At 46.1% G+C, this 15,209-nt stretch overlaps 7 non-coding genes across 7 annotated transcripts; all 7 read left to right on the forward strand.

Moving 5' to 3' along the window:
• The first annotated feature begins 348 nt into the window (after nucleotides 1-348).
• Nucleotides 349-539, forward strand: LOC130314341 (U2 spliceosomal RNA). The gene has a single exon (XR_008862049.1). It is a non-coding gene; the product is annotated as a U2 spliceosomal RNA (small nuclear RNA).
• Nucleotides 540-2,625: 2,086 nt separating this feature from the next.
• On the forward strand, nucleotides 2,626-2,816 carry LOC130314342 (U2 spliceosomal RNA). Its single transcript, XR_008862050.1, has one exon. It is a non-coding gene; the product is annotated as a U2 spliceosomal RNA (small nuclear RNA).
• A 2,088-nt stretch (nucleotides 2,817-4,904) lies between these two features.
• LOC130314343 (U2 spliceosomal RNA) lies at nucleotides 4,905-5,095 on the forward strand. Its single transcript, XR_008862051.1, has one exon. It is a non-coding gene; the product is annotated as a U2 spliceosomal RNA (small nuclear RNA).
• A 2,086-nt stretch (nucleotides 5,096-7,181) lies between these two features.
• Nucleotides 7,182-7,372, forward strand: LOC130314344 (U2 spliceosomal RNA). The gene has a single exon (XR_008862052.1). It is a non-coding gene; the product is annotated as a U2 spliceosomal RNA (small nuclear RNA).
• A 2,084-nt stretch (nucleotides 7,373-9,456) lies between these two features.
• Nucleotides 9,457-9,647, forward strand: LOC130314345 (U2 spliceosomal RNA). The gene has a single exon (XR_008862053.1). It is a non-coding gene; the product is annotated as a U2 spliceosomal RNA (small nuclear RNA).
• A 2,086-nt stretch (nucleotides 9,648-11,733) lies between these two features.
• Nucleotides 11,734-11,924, forward strand: LOC130314348 (U2 spliceosomal RNA). The gene has a single exon (XR_008862055.1). It is a non-coding gene; the product is annotated as a U2 spliceosomal RNA (small nuclear RNA).
• Nucleotides 11,925-14,015: 2,091 nt separating this feature from the next.
• On the forward strand, nucleotides 14,016-14,206 carry LOC130314349 (U2 spliceosomal RNA). The gene has a single exon (XR_008862056.1). It is a non-coding gene; the product is annotated as a U2 spliceosomal RNA (small nuclear RNA).
• Nucleotides 14,207-15,209: the final 1,003 nt, after the last annotated feature.

Consider the following 15,209-nt stretch of genomic DNA (forward strand, 5'->3'; position numbering starts at 1 on the left):
GGGGACAGCCAAGGAGGCATCTGCAGGCAACAAAGGTAGGTGTGTGCTTGTGTGTGTGTTTCCTATGCAGATCCTAAGCCCAGTGTCACATGCAAGTAGGAGGAGTAAGAAGGGTTCCTGGCAAATCCGGGTTATGGATTGCATTTAAAAAGGCCCCGTGGGAGTGCAATGGGCCCCTGTCTTGCTGCTTAGCAATAATGGTATGGGTTTAGGTTCTGCTGTGTGTACTGGTGGTTGACTGCCCCCCAGCCCAGAGTGTGCATGGAAAATTGTCTGGCAGCCTCCCTGACAGCAAGCAGTGATAGTGCCCATGAAGGGGACCTTGTTGGGCCCGCCCCTTTCACGGTTATCGCTTCTCGGCCTTTTGGCTAAGATCAAGTGTAGTATCTGTTCTTATCAGTTTAATATCTGATACGTCCCCTATCTGGGGACCATATATTAAATGGATTTTTGAGAACGGGGGCCGATTTCGAAGCTTGCTTCCGTCGCCCTATGCATTGACCCGATATGGCAGTATCTTCGGGTACAGTGCACCACCCCCTTACAGGGTTAAAAAGAAAGATTCCTACTTTCATTGCTACCTGCTTGCTGGCTAGCCAGCTAGCCAGCCCTGTGGGCCTTGCTGCTGCTGCTGCAGCCAAAAAACAAAAGGTGGTGCTGCTGCTGCTTCTGCTGCTTCTGCTTCTGCTTGTGTCTGGCCGCTGTTGGAGCGTCCAGGCACAGGACTTCTGCTGCTGCTGACTAAATGGCCTCCTTAATTGGATCATTTGAGTAGCCAGCACACCTGTGCAGGTAGGGCATGACATGATAGGCAGCTGCCTTGATAGCGGGTGGGTGCTGAATGTTCCTAATTGACAAAATAAGATTAATGCTTATGAAGAAATATAAAATCTCATCCCTTCCCCAATATCGCGCCACACCCCTACCCCTTAATTCCCTGGTTGAACTTGATGGACATATGTCTTTTTTCGACCGTACTAACTATGTAACTATGTAACATAACATGGGGGGGGTCTCCTGGCTGTTCACACAGGTGTGTCATTGCTGTACATTGACCATGCATTGCTTCTGTGGTATTGCAAAGGCAAAGACAAATGCTTCCAGCCATCCATTGCACTAATGGATTGGTCATCAGCTGGCTGTCTATGTCCCGCATCAATATAGACCAAAGTACAGAGGGTTAGGCTATGCTATTGTGCACCTACCTGATGCATCAGAAGGTGCGAGGCCCTTGCTAAATTCTGTGCACAGACTTTGAGATCTATACTTTAGACTGTATCTAAACCTGCTCCAACATGGACTGACATTCTGGCCTACTTTCAGCCGATGCGACTTGTCTGTCGCTGAACAGTCGCTTTTTATGTATTCAGCACCTATGTATAATGTTGTAAAAATGCTCTAGAAGCTAAAGTCGCAGAAATGTCACACATATTTGGCCTGCAACTTTCTGTGCGACAAATTCAGACAGGAAAAATCAGTATAAATCCTTAGAAAATTATCCCCCAGTGTCTCCATCTGCTGGCGGTATTGAATAAGCATTGCTGCACTGATGGGGTATGCATTAGACGAAAAAAAAGAAGAAAAAGAAGAATAATACGCCCAGAAAAGAGGCGAAAAGGAGAAAAACGTAAAAAAACGTGAAAAAAAAGTAAGAGGAAGAGAAGGGAAAAAAAGGTGGAAATGGGTTTAAAAGTGATTTCGGCGGAGAAATATATATATATATATATATATATATATATATATATATATATACGCGCACACACACACATATATATAAACGTATTCTCCGTTGAGATATTGCAGCCGCTGCTGTGTCCAGGCCCAGGAGCCTTAGCACTGTGCTGTGATGTCACTCAATACCACTGACATCACTAGGTGTAAACAACATCTCTCCTTTGCTGTGTATGTGACTATGGAGCTGTTTGGTGATGTCGTCTATTATGGCCTTCATAGAAGCAACAGGAGATTGTTGCATCCATCTAGAACCCTCAGAACTACAGTGCTATGATGTCACTCACTTCCACAGGCCTTGCAGAGTGTAAACAACAACAACCCAGCTTTGTTGTGTATGTAACCATAGGGATTTGTGATGTCACCTAGAACCTTCACAGCAGCGACAGCTTTATGAGGAGCATCAGCACTGCTCTGCCTGAGCAGAACCATCACCGCCATAGGTTGTCAAATAACCCGGATTTAACCCACACAGGTAAGTCCAATGGGGTGCAGGCATGTCCTCTATGCTTACAGCTTCCCGTGGGTGTTGGTTTGATACCGTTTGGGGACAGCCAAGGAGGCATCTGCAGGCAACAAAGGTAGGTGTGTGCTTGTGTGTGTGTTTCCTATGCAGATCCTAAGCCCAGTGTCACATGCAAGTAGGAGGAGTAAGAAGGGTTCCTGGCAAATCCGGGTTATGGATTGCATTTAAAAAGGCCCCGTGGGAGTGCAATGGGCCCCTGTCTTGCTGCTTAGCAATAATGGTATGGGTTTAGGTTCTGCTGTGTGTACTGGTGGTTGACTGCCCCCCAGCCCAGAGTGTGCATGGAAAATTGTCTGGCAGCCTCCCTGACAGCAAGCAGTGATAGTGCCCATGAAGGGGACCTTGTTGGGCCCGCCCCTTTCACGGTTATCGCTTCTCGGCCTTTTGGCTAAGATCAAGTGTAGTATCTGTTCTTATCAGTTTAATATCTGATACGTCCCCTATCTGGGGACCATATATTAAATGGATTTTTGAGAACGGGGGCCGATTTCGAAGCTTGCTTCCGTCGCCCTATGCATTGACCCGATATGGCAGTATCTTCGGGTACAGTGCACCACCCCCTTACAGGGTTAAAAAGAAAGATTCCTACTTTCATTGCTACCTGCTTGCTGGCTAGCCAGCTAGCCAGCCCTGTGGGCCTTGCTGCTGCTGCTGCAGCCAAAAAACAAAAGGTGGTGCTGCTGCTGCTTCTGCTGCTTCTGCTTCTGCTTGTGTCTGGCCGCTGTTGGAGCGTCCAGGCACAGGACTTCTGCTGCTGCTGACTAAATGGCCTCCTTAATTGGATCATTTGAGTAGCCAGCACACCTGTGCAGGTAGGGCATGACATGATAGGCAGCTGCCTTGATAGCGGGTGGGTGCTGAATGTTCCTAATTGACAAAATAAGATTAATGCTTATGAAGAAATATAAAATCTCATCCCTTCCCCAATATCGCGCCACACCCCTACCCCTTAATTCCCTGGTTGAACTTGATGGACATATGTCTTTTTTCGACCGTACTAACTATGTAACTATGTAACATAACATGGGGGGGGTCTCCTGGCTGTTCACACAGGTGTGTCATTGCTGTACATTGACCATGCATTGCTTCTGTGGTATTGCAAAGGCAAAGACAAATGCTTCCAGCCATCCATTGCACTAATGGATTGGTCATCAGCTGGCTGTCTATGTCCCGCATCAATATAGACCAAAGTACAGAGGGTTAGGCTATGCTATTGTGCACCTACCTGATGCATCAGAAGGTGCGAGGCCCTTGCTAAATTCTGTGCACAGACTTTGAGATCTATACTTTAGACTGTATCTAAACCTGCTCCAACATGGACTGACATTCTGGCCTACTTTCAGCCGATGCGACTTGTCTGTCGCTGAACAGTCGCTTTTTATGTATTCAGCACCTATGTATAATGTTGTAAAAATGCTCTAGAAGCTAAAGTCGCAGAAATGTCACACATATTTGGCCTGCAACTTTCTGTGCGACAAATTCAGACAGGAAAAATCAGTATAAATCCTTAGAAAATTATCCCCCAGTGTCTCCATCTGCTGGCGGTATTGAATAAGCATTGCTGCACTGATGGGGTATGCATTAGACGAAAAAAAAGAAGAAAAAGAAGAATAATACGCCCAGAAAAGAGGCGAAAAGGAGAAAAACGTAAAAAAACGTGAAAAAAAAGTAAGAGGAAGAGAAGGGAAAAAAAGGTGGAAATGGGTTTAAAAGTGATTTCGGCGGAGAAATATATATATATATATATATATATATATATATATATATATATATACGCGCACACACACACATATATATAAACGTATTCTCCGTTGAGATATTGCAGCCGCTGCTGTGTCCAGGCCCAGGAGCCTTAGCACTGTGCTGTGATGTCACTCAATACCACTGACATCACTAGGTGTAAACAACATCTCTCCTTTGCTGTGTATGTGACTATGGAGCTGTTTGGTGATGTCGTCTATTATGGCCTTCATAGAAGCAACAGGAGATTGTTGCATCCATCTAGAACCCTCAGAACTACAGTGCTATGATGTCACTCACTTCCACAGGCCTTGCAGAGTGTAAACAACAACAACCCAGCTTTGTTGTGTATGTAACCATAGGGATTTGTGATGTCACCTAGAACCTTCACAGCAGCGACAGCTTTATGAGGAGCATCAGCACTGCTCTGCCTGAGCAGAACCATCACCGCCATAGGTTGTCAAATAACCCGGATTTAACCCACACAGGTAAGTCCAATGGGGTGCAGGCATGTCCTCTATGCTTACAGCTTCCCGTGGGTGTTGGTTTGATACCGTTTGGGGACAGCCAAGGAGGCATCTGCAGGCAACAAAGGTAGGTGTGTGCTTGTGTGTGTGTTTCCTATGCAGATCCTAAGCCCAGTGTCACATGCAAGTAGGAGGAGTAAGAAGGGTTCCTGGCAAATCCGGGTTATGGATTGCATTTAAAAAGGCCCCGTGGGAGTGCAATGGGCCCCTGTCTTGCTGCTTAGCAATAATGGTATGGGTTTAGGTTCTGCTGTGTGTACTGGTGGTTGACTGCCCCCCAGCCCAGAGTGTGCATGGAAAATTGTCTGGCAGCCTCCCTGACAGCAAGCAGTGATAGTGCCCATGAAGGGGACCTTGTTGGGCCCGCCCCTTTCACGGTTATCGCTTCTCGGCCTTTTGGCTAAGATCAAGTGTAGTATCTGTTCTTATCAGTTTAATATCTGATACGTCCCCTATCTGGGGACCATATATTAAATGGATTTTTGAGAACGGGGGCCGATTTCGAAGCTTGCTTCCGTCGCCCTATGCATTGACCCGATATGGCAGTATCTTCGGGTACAGTGCACCACCCCCTTACAGGGTTAAAAAGAAAGATTCCTACTTTCATTGCTACCTGCTTGCTGGCTAGCCAGCTAGCCAGCCCTGTGGGCCTTGCTGCTGCTGCTGCAGCCAAAAAACAAAAGGTGGTGCTTCTGCTGCTTCTGCTGCTTCTGCTTCTGCTTGTGTCTGGCCGCTGTTGGAGCGTCCAGGCACAGGACTTCTGCTGCTGCTGACTAAATGGCCTCCTTAATTGGATCATTTGAGTAGCCAGCACACCTGTGCAGGTAGGGCATGACATGATAGGCAGCTGCCTTGATAGCGGGTGGGTGCTGAATGTTCCTAATTGACAAAATAAGATTAATGCTTATGAAGAAATATAAAATCTCATCCCTTCCCCAATATCGCGCCACACCCCTACCCCTTAATTCCCTGGTTGAACTTGATGGACATATGTCTTTTTTCGACCGTACTAACTATGTAACTATGTAACATAACATGGGGGGGGTCTCCTGGCTGTTCACACAGGTGTGTCATTGCTGTACATTGACCATGCATTGCTTCTGTGGTATTGCAAAGGCAAAGACAAATGCTTCCAGCCATCCATTGCACTAATGGATTGGTCATCAGCTGGCTGTCTATGTCCCGCATCAATATAGACCAAAGTACAGAGGGTTAGGCTATGCTATTGTGCACCTACCTGATGCATCAGAAGGTGCGAGGCCCTTGCTAAATTCTGTGCACAGACTTTGAGATCTATACTTTAGACTGTATCTAAACCTGCTCCAACATGGACTGACATTCTGGCCTACTTTCAGCCGATGCGACTTGTCTGTCGCTGAACAGTCGCTTTTTATGTATTCAGCACCTATGTATAATGTTGTAAAAATGCTCTAGAAGCTAAAGTCGCAGAAATGTCACACATATTTGGCCTGCAACTTTCTGTGCGACAAATTCAGACAGGAAAAATCAGTATAAATCCTTAGAAAATTATCCCCCAGTGTCTCCATCTGCTGGCGGTATTGAATAAGCATTGCTGCACTGATGGGGTATGCATTAGACGAAAAAAAAGAAGAAAAAGAAGAATAATACGCCCAGAAAAGAGGCGAAAAGGAGAAAAACGTAAAAAAACGTGAAAAAAAAGTAAGAGGAAGAGAAGGGAAAAAAAGGTGGAAATGGGTTTAAAAGTGATTTCGGCGGAGAAATATATATATATATATATATATATATATATATATATATATATACGCGCACACACACACATATATATAAACGTATTCTCCGTTGAGATATTGCAGCCGCTGCTGTGTCCAGGCCCAGGAGCCTTAGCACTGTGCTGTGATGTCACTCAATACCACTGACATCACTAGGTGTAAACAACATCTCTCCTTTGCTGTGTATGTGACTATGGAGCTGTTTGGTGATGTCGTCTATTATGGCCTTCATAGAAGCAACAGGAGATTGTTGCATCCATCTAGAACCCTCAGAACTACAGTGCTATGATGTCACTCACTTCCACAGGCCTTGCAGAGTGTAAACAACAACAACCCAGCTTTGTTGTGTATGTAACCATAGGGATTTGTGATGTCACCTAGAACCTTCACAGCAGCGACAGCTTTATGAGGAGCATCAGCACTGCTCTGCCTGAGCAGAACCATCACCGCCATAGGTTGTCAAATAACCCGGATTTAACCCACACAGGTAAGTCCAATGGGGTGCAGGCATGTCCTCTATGCTTACAGCTTCCCGTGGGTGTTGGTTTGATACCGTTTGGGGACAGCCAAGGAGGCATCTGCAGGCAACAAAGGTAGGTGTGTGCTTGTGTGTGTGTTTCCTATGCAGATCCTAAGCCCAGTGTCACATGCAAGTAGGAGGAGTAAGAAGGGTTCCTGGCAAATCCGGGTTATGGATTGCATTTAAAAAGGCCCCGTGGGAGTGCAATGGGCCCCTGTCTTGCTGCTTAGCAATAATGGTATGGGTTTAGGTTCTGCTGTGTGTACTGGTGGTTGACTGCCCCCCAGCCCAGAGTGTGCATGGAAAATTGTCTGGCAGCCTCCCTGACAGCAAGCAGTGATAGTGCCCATGAAGGGGACCTTGTTGGGCCCGCCCCTTTCACGGTTATCGCTTCTCGGCCTTTTGGCTAAGATCAAGTGTAGTATCTGTTCTTATCAGTTTAATATCTGATACGTCCCCTATCTGGGGACCATATATTAAATGGATTTTTGAGAACGGGGGCCGATTTCGAAGCTTGCTTCCGTCGCCCTATGCATTGACCCGATATGGCAGTATCTTCGGGTACAGTGCACCACCCCCTTACAGGGTTAAAAAGAAAGATTCCTACTTTCATTGCTACCTGCTTGCTGGCTAGCCAGCTAGCCAGCCCTGTGGGCCTTGCTGCTGCTGCTGCAGCCAAAAAACAAAAGGTGGTGCTGCTGCTGCTTCTGCTGCTTCTGCTTCTGCTTGTGTCTGGCCGCTGTTGGAGCGTCCAGGCACAGGACTTCTGCTGCTGCTGACTAAATGGCCTCCTTAATTGGATCATTTGAGTAGCCAGCACACCTGTGCAGGTAGGGCATGACATGATAGGCAGCTGCCTTGATAGCGGGTGGGTGCTGAATGTTCCTAATTGACAAAATAAGATTAATGCTTATGAAGAAATATAAAATCTCATCCCTTCCCCAATATCGCGCCACACCCCTACCCCTTAATTCCCTGGTTGAACTTGATGGACATATGTCTTTTTTCGACCGTACTAACTATGTAACTATGTAACATAACATGGGGGGGGTCTCCTGGCTGTTCACACAGGTGTGTCATTGCTGTACATTGACCATGCATTGCTTCTGTGGTATTGCAAAGGCAAAGACAAATGCTTCCAGCCATCCATTGCACTAATGGATTGGTCATCAGCTGGCTGTCTATGTCCCGCATCAATATAGACCAAAGTACAGAGGGTTAGGCTATGCTATTGTGCACCTACCTGATGCATCAGAAGGTGCGAGGCCCTTGCTAAATTCTGTGCACAGACTTTGAGATCTATACTTTAGACTGTATCTAAACCTGCTCCAACATGGACTGACATTCTGGCCTACTTTCAGCCGATGCGACTTGTCTGTCGCTGAACAGTCGCTTTTTATGTATTCAGCACCTATGTATAATGTTGTAAAAATGCTCTAGAAGCTAAAGTCGCAGAAATGTCACACATATTTGGCCTGCAACTTTCTGTGCGACAAATTCAGACAGGAAAAATCAGTATAAATCCTTAGAAAATTATCCCCCAGTGTCTCCATCTGCTGGCGGTATTGAATAAGCATTGCTGCACTGATGGGGTATGCATTAGACGAAAAAAAAGAAGAAAAAGAAGAATAATACGCCCAGAAAAGAGGCGAAAAGGAGAAAAACGTAAAAAAACGTGAAAAAAAAGTAAGAGGAAGAGAAGGGAAAAAAAGGTGGAAATGGGTTTAAAAGTGATTTCGGCGGAGAAATATATATATATATATATATATATATATATATATATATATACGCGCACACACACACATATATATAAACGTATTCTCCGTTGAGATATTGCAGCCGCTGCTGTGTCCAGGCCCAGGAGCCTTAGCACTGTGCTGTGATGTCACTCAATACCACTGACATCACTAGGTGTAAACAACATCTCTCCTTTGCTGTGTATGTGACTATGGAGCTGTTTGGTGATGTCGTCTATTATGGCCTTCATAGAAGCAACAGGAGATTGTTGCATCCATCTAGAACCCTCAGAACTACAGTGCTATGATGTCACTCACTTCCACAGGCCTTGCAGAGTGTAAACAACAACAACCCAGCTTTGTTGTGTATGTAACCATAGGGATTTGTGATGTCACCTAGAACCTTCACAGCAGCGACAGCTTTATGAGGAGCATCAGCACTGCTCTGCCTGAGCAGAACCATCACCGCCATAGGTTGTCAAATAACCCGGATTTAACCCACACAGGTAAGTCCAATGGGGTGCAGGCATGTCCTCTATGCTTACAGCTTCCCGTGGGTGTTGGTTTGATACCGTTTGGGGACAGCCAAGGAGGCATCTGCAGGCAACAAAGGTAGGTGTGTGCTTGTGTGTGTGTTTCCTATGCAGATCCTAAGCCCAGTGTCACATGCAAGTAGGAGGAGTAAGAAGGGTTCCTGGCAAATCCGGGTTATGGATTGCATTTAAAAAGGCCCCGTGGGAGTGCAATGGGCCCCTGTCTTGCTGCTTAGCAATAATGGTATGGGTTTAGGTTCTGCTGTGTGTACTGGTGGTTGACTGCCCCCCAGCCCAGAGTGTGCATGGAAAATTGTCTGGCAGCCTCCCTGACAGCAAGCAGTGATAGTGCCCATGAAGGGGACCTTGTTGGGCCCGCCCCTTTCACGGTTATCGCTTCTCGGCCTTTTGGCTAAGATCAAGTGTAGTATCTGTTCTTATCAGTTTAATATCTGATACGTCCCCTATCTGGGGACCATATATTAAATGGATTTTTGAGAACGGGGGCCGATTTCGAAGCTTGCTTCCGTCGCCCTATGCATTGACCCGATATGGCAGTATCTTCGGGTACAGTGCACCACCCCCTTACAGGGTTAAAAAGAAAGATTCCTACTTTCATTGCTACCTGCTTGCTGGCTAGCCAGCTAGCCAGCCCTGTGGGCCTTGCTGCTGCTGCTGCAGCCAAAAAACAAAAGGTGGTGCTGCTGCTGCTTCTGCTGCTTCTGCTTCTGCTTGTGTCTGGCCGCTGTTGGAGCGTCCAGGCACAGGACTTCTGCTGCTGCTGACTAAATGGCCTCCTTAATTGGATCATTTGAGTAGCCAGCACACCTGTGCAGGTAGGGCATGACATGATAGGCAGCTGCCTTGATAGCGGGTGGGTGCTGAATGTTCCTAATTGACAAAATAAGATTAATGCTTATGAAGAAATAAAAAATCTCATCCCTTCCCCAATATCGCGCCACACCCCTACCCCTTAATTCCCTGGTTGAACTTGATGGACATATGTCTTTTTTCGACCGTACTAACTATGTAACTATGTAACATAACATGGGGGGGGTCTCCTGGCTGTTCACACAGGTGTGTCATTGCTGTACATTGACCATGCATTGCTTCTGTGGTATTGCAAAGGCAAAGACAAATGCTTCCAGCCATCCATTGCACTAATGGATTGGTCATCAGCTGGCTGTCTATGTCCCGCATCAATATAGACCAAAGTACAGAGGGTTAGGCTATGCTATTGTGCACCTACCTGATGCATCAGAAGGTGCGAGGCCCTTGCTAAATTCTGTGCACAGACTTTGAGATCTATACTTTAGACTGTATCTAAACCTGCTCCAACATGGACTGACATTCTGGCCTACTTTCAGCCGATGCGACTTGTCTGTCGCTGAACAGTCGCTTTTTATGTATTCAGCACCTATGTATAATGTTGTAAAAATGCTCTAGAAGCTAAAGTCGCAGAAATGTCACACATATTTGGCCTGCAACTTTCTGTGCGACAAATTCAGACAGGAAAAATCAGTATAAATCCTTAGAAAATTATCCCCCAGTGTCTCCATCTGCTGGCGGTATTGAATAAGCATTGCTGCACTGATGGGGTATGCATTAGACGAAAAAAAAGAAGAAAAAGAAGAATAATACGCCCAGAAAAGAGGCGAAAAGGAGAAAAACGTAAAAAAACGTGAAAAAAAAGTAAGAGGAAGAGAAGGGAAAAAAAGGTGGAAATGGGTTTAAAAGTGATTTCGGCGGAGAAATATATATATATATATATATATATATATATATATATATATATACGCGCACACACACACATATATATAAACGTATTCTCCGTTGAGATATTGCAGCCGCTGCTGTGTCCAGGCCCAGGAGCCTTAGCACTGTGCTGTGATGTCACTCAATACCACTGACATCACTAGGTGTAAACAACATCTCTCCTTTGCTGTGTATGTGACTATGGAGCTGTTTGGTGATGTCGTCTATTATGGCCTTCATAGAAGCAACAGGAGATTGTTGCATCCATCTAGAACCCTCAGAACTACAGTGCTATGATGTCACTCACTTCCACAGGCCTTGCAGAGTGTAAACAACAACAACCCAGCTTTGTTGTGTATGTAACCATAGGGATTTGTGATGTCACCTAGAACCTTCACAGCAGCGACAGCTTTATGAGGAGCATCAGCACTGCTCTGCCTGAGCAGAACCATCACCGCCATAGGTTGTCAAATAACCCGGATTTAACCCACACAGGTAAGTCCAATGGGGTGCAGGCATGTCCTCTATGCTTACAGCTTCCCGTGGGTGTTGGTTTGATACCGTTTGGGGACAGCCAAGGAGGCATCTGCAGGCAACAAAGGTAGGTGTGTGCTTGTGTGTGTGTTTCCTATGCAGATCCTAAGCCCAGTGTCACATGCAAGTAGGAGGAGTAAGAAGGGTTCCTGGCAAATCCGGGTTATGGATTGCATTTAAAAAGGCCCCGTGGGAGTGCAATGGGCCCCTGTCTTGCTGCTTAGCAATAATGGTATGGGTTTAGGTTCTGCTGTGTGTACTGGTGGTTGACTGCCCCCCAGCCCAGAGTGTGCATGGAAAATTGTCTGGCAGCCTCCCTGACAGCAAGCAGTGATAGTGCCCATGAAGGGGACCTTGTTGGGCCCGCCCCTTTCACGGTTATCGCTTCTCGGCCTTTTGGCTAAGATCAAGTGTAGTATCTGTTCTTATCAGTTTAATATCTGATACGTCCCCTATCTGGGGACCATATATTAAATGGATTTTTGAGAACGGGGGCCGATTTCGAAGCTTGCTTCCGTCGCCCTATGCATTGACCCGATATGGCAGTATCTTCGGGTACAGTGCACCACCCCCTTACAGGGTTAAAAAGAAAGATTCCTACTTTCATTGCTACCTGCTTGCTGGCTAGCCAGCTAGCCAGCCCTGTGGGCCTTGCTGCTGCTGCTGCAGCCAAAAAACAAAAGGTGGTGCTGCTGCTGCTTCTGCTGCTTCTGCTTCTGCTTGTGTCTGGCCGCTGTTGGAGCGTCCAGGCACAGGACTTCTGCTGCTGCTGACTAAATGGCCTCCTTAATTGGATCATTTGAGTAGCCAGCACACCTGTGCAGGTAGGGCATGACATGATAGGCAGCTGCCTTGATAGCGGGTGGGTGCTGAATGTTCCTAATTGACAAAATAAGATTAATGCTTATGAAGAAATATAAAATCTCATCCCTTCCCCAATATCGCGCCACACCCCTACCCCTTAATTCCCTGGTTGAACTTGATGGACATATGTCTTTTTTCGACCGTACTAACTATGTAACTATGTAACATAACATGGGGGGGGGTCTCCTGGCTGTTCACACAGGTGTGTCATTGCTGTACATTGACCATGCATTGCTTCTGTGGTATTGCAAAGGCAAAGACAAATGCTTCCAGCCATCCATTGCACTAATGGATTGGTCATCAGCTGGCTGTCTATGTCCCGCATCAATATAGACCAAAGTACAGAGGGTTAGGCTATGCTATTGTGCACCTACCTGATGCATCAGAAGGTGCGAGGCCCTTGCTAAATTCTGTGCACAGACTTTGAGATCTATACTTTAGACTGTATCTAAACCTGCTCCAACATGGACTGACATTCTGGCCTACTTTCAGCCGATGCGACTTGTCTGTCGCTGAACAGTCGCTTTTTATGTATTCAGCACCTATGTATAATGTTGTAAAAATGCTCTAGAAGCTAAAGTCGCAGAAATGTCACACATATTTGGCCTGCAACTTTCTGTGCGACAAATTCAGACAGGAAAAATCAGTATAAATCCTTAGAAAATTATCCCCCAGTGTCTCCATCTGCTGGCGGTATTGAATAAGCATTGCTGCACTGATGGGGTATGCATTAGACGAAAAAAAAGAAGAAAAAGAAGAATAATACGCCCAGAAAAGAGGCGAAAAGGAGAAAAACGTAAAAAAACGTGAAAAAAAAGTAAGAGGAAGAGAAGGGAAAAAAAGGTGGAAATGGGTTTAAAAGTGATTTCGGCGGAGAAATATATATATATATATATATATATATATATATATATATATATATATACGCGCACACACACACATATATATAAACGTATTCTCCGTTGAGATATTGCAGCCGCTGCTGTGTCCAGGCCCAGGAGCCTTAGCACTGTGCTGTGATGTCACTCAATACCACTGACATCACTAGGTGTAAACAACATCTCTCCTTTGCTGTGTATGTGACTATGGAGCTGTTTGGTGATGTCGTCTATTATGGCCTTCATAGAAGCAACAGGAGATTGTTGCATCCATCTAGAACCCTCAGAACTACAGTGCTATGATGTCACTCACTTCCACAGGCCTTGCAGAGTGTAAACAACAACAACCCAGCTTTGTTGTGTATGTAACCATAGGGATTTGTGATGTCACCTAGAACCTTCACAGCAGCGACAGCTTTATGAGGAGCATCAGCACTGCTCTGCCTGAGCAGAACCATCACCGCCATAGGTTGTCAAATAACCCGGATTTAACCCACACAGGTAAGTCCAATGGGGTGCAGGCATGTCCTCTATGCTTACAGCTTCCCGTGGGTGTTGGTTTGATACCGTTTGGGGACAGCCAAGGAGGCATCTGCAGGCAACAAAGGTAGGTGTGTGCTTGTGTGTGTGTTTCCTATGCAGATCCTAAGCCCAGTGTCACATGCAAGTAGGAGGAGTAAGAAGGGTTCCTGGCAAATCCGGGTTATGGATTGCATTTAAAAAGGCCCCGTGGGAGTGCAATGGGCCCCTGTCTTGCTGCTTAGCAATAATGGTATGGGTTTAGGTTCTGCTGTGTGTACTGGTGGTTGACTGCCCCCCAGCCCAGAGTGTGCATGGAAAATTGTCTGGCAGCCTCCCTGACAGCAAGCAGTGATAGTGCCCATGAAGGGGACCTTGTTGGGCCCGCCCCTTTCACGGTTATCGCTTCTCGGCCTTTTGGCTAAGATCAAGTGTAGTATCTGTTCTTATCAGTTTAATATCTGATACGTCCCCTATCTGGGGACCATATATTAAATGGATTTTTGAGAACGGGGGCCGATTTCGAAGCTTGCTTCCGTCGCCCTATGCATTGACCCGATATGGCAGTATCTTCGGGTACAGTGCACCACCCCCTTACAGGGTTAAAAAGAAAGATTCCTACTTTCATTGCTACCTGCTTGCTGGCTAGCCAGCTAGCCAGCCCTGTGGGCCTTGCTGCTGCTGCTGCAGCCAAAAAACAAAAGGTGGTGCTGCTGCTGCTTCTGCTGCTTCTGCTGCTTCTGCTTCTGCTTGTGTCTGGCCGCTGTTGGAGCGTCCAGGCACAGGACTTCTGCTGCTGCTGACTAAATGGCCTCCTTAATTGGATCATTTGAGTAGCCAGCACACCTGTGCAGGTAGGGCATGACATGATAGGCAGCTGCCTTGATAGCGGGTGGGTGCTGAATGTTCCTAATTGACAAAATAAGATTAATGCTTATGAAGAAATATAAAATCTCATCCCTTCCCCAATATCGCGCCACACCCCTACCCCTTAATTCCCTGGTTGAACTTGATGGACATATGTCTTTTTTCGACCGTACTAACTATGTAACTATGTAACATAACATGGGGGGGGTCTCCTGGCTGTTCACACAGGTGTGTCATTGCTGTACATTGACCATGCATTGCTTCTGTGGTATTGCAAAGGCAAAGACAAATGCTTCCAGCCATCCATTGCACTAATGGATTGGTCATCAGCTGGCTGTCTATGTCCCGCATCAATATAGACCAAAGTACAGAGGGTTAGGCTATGCTATTGTGCACCTACCTGATGCATCAGAAGGTGCGAGGCCCTTGCTAAATTCTGTGCACAGACTTTGAGATCTATACTTTAGACTGTATCTAAACCTGCTCCAACATGGACTGACATTCTGGCCTACTTTCAGCCGATGCGACTTGTCTGTCGCTGAACAGTCGCTTTTTATGTATTCAGCACCTATGTATAATGTTGTAAAAATGCTCTAGAAGCTAAAGTCGCAGAAATGTCACACATATTTGGCCTGCAACTTTCTGTGCGACAAATTCAGACAGGAAAAATCAGTATAAATCCTTAGAAAATTATCCCCCAGTGTCTCCATCTGCTGGCGGTATTGAAT

Source organism: Hyla sarda, unplaced genomic scaffold (assembly GCF_029499605.1).
Source record: "Hyla sarda isolate aHylSar1 unplaced genomic scaffold, aHylSar1.hap1 scaffold_181, whole genome shotgun sequence".
In the NCBI taxonomy this organism is placed as follows: Eukaryota; Metazoa; Chordata; class Amphibia; order Anura; family Hylidae; genus Hyla; species Hyla sarda.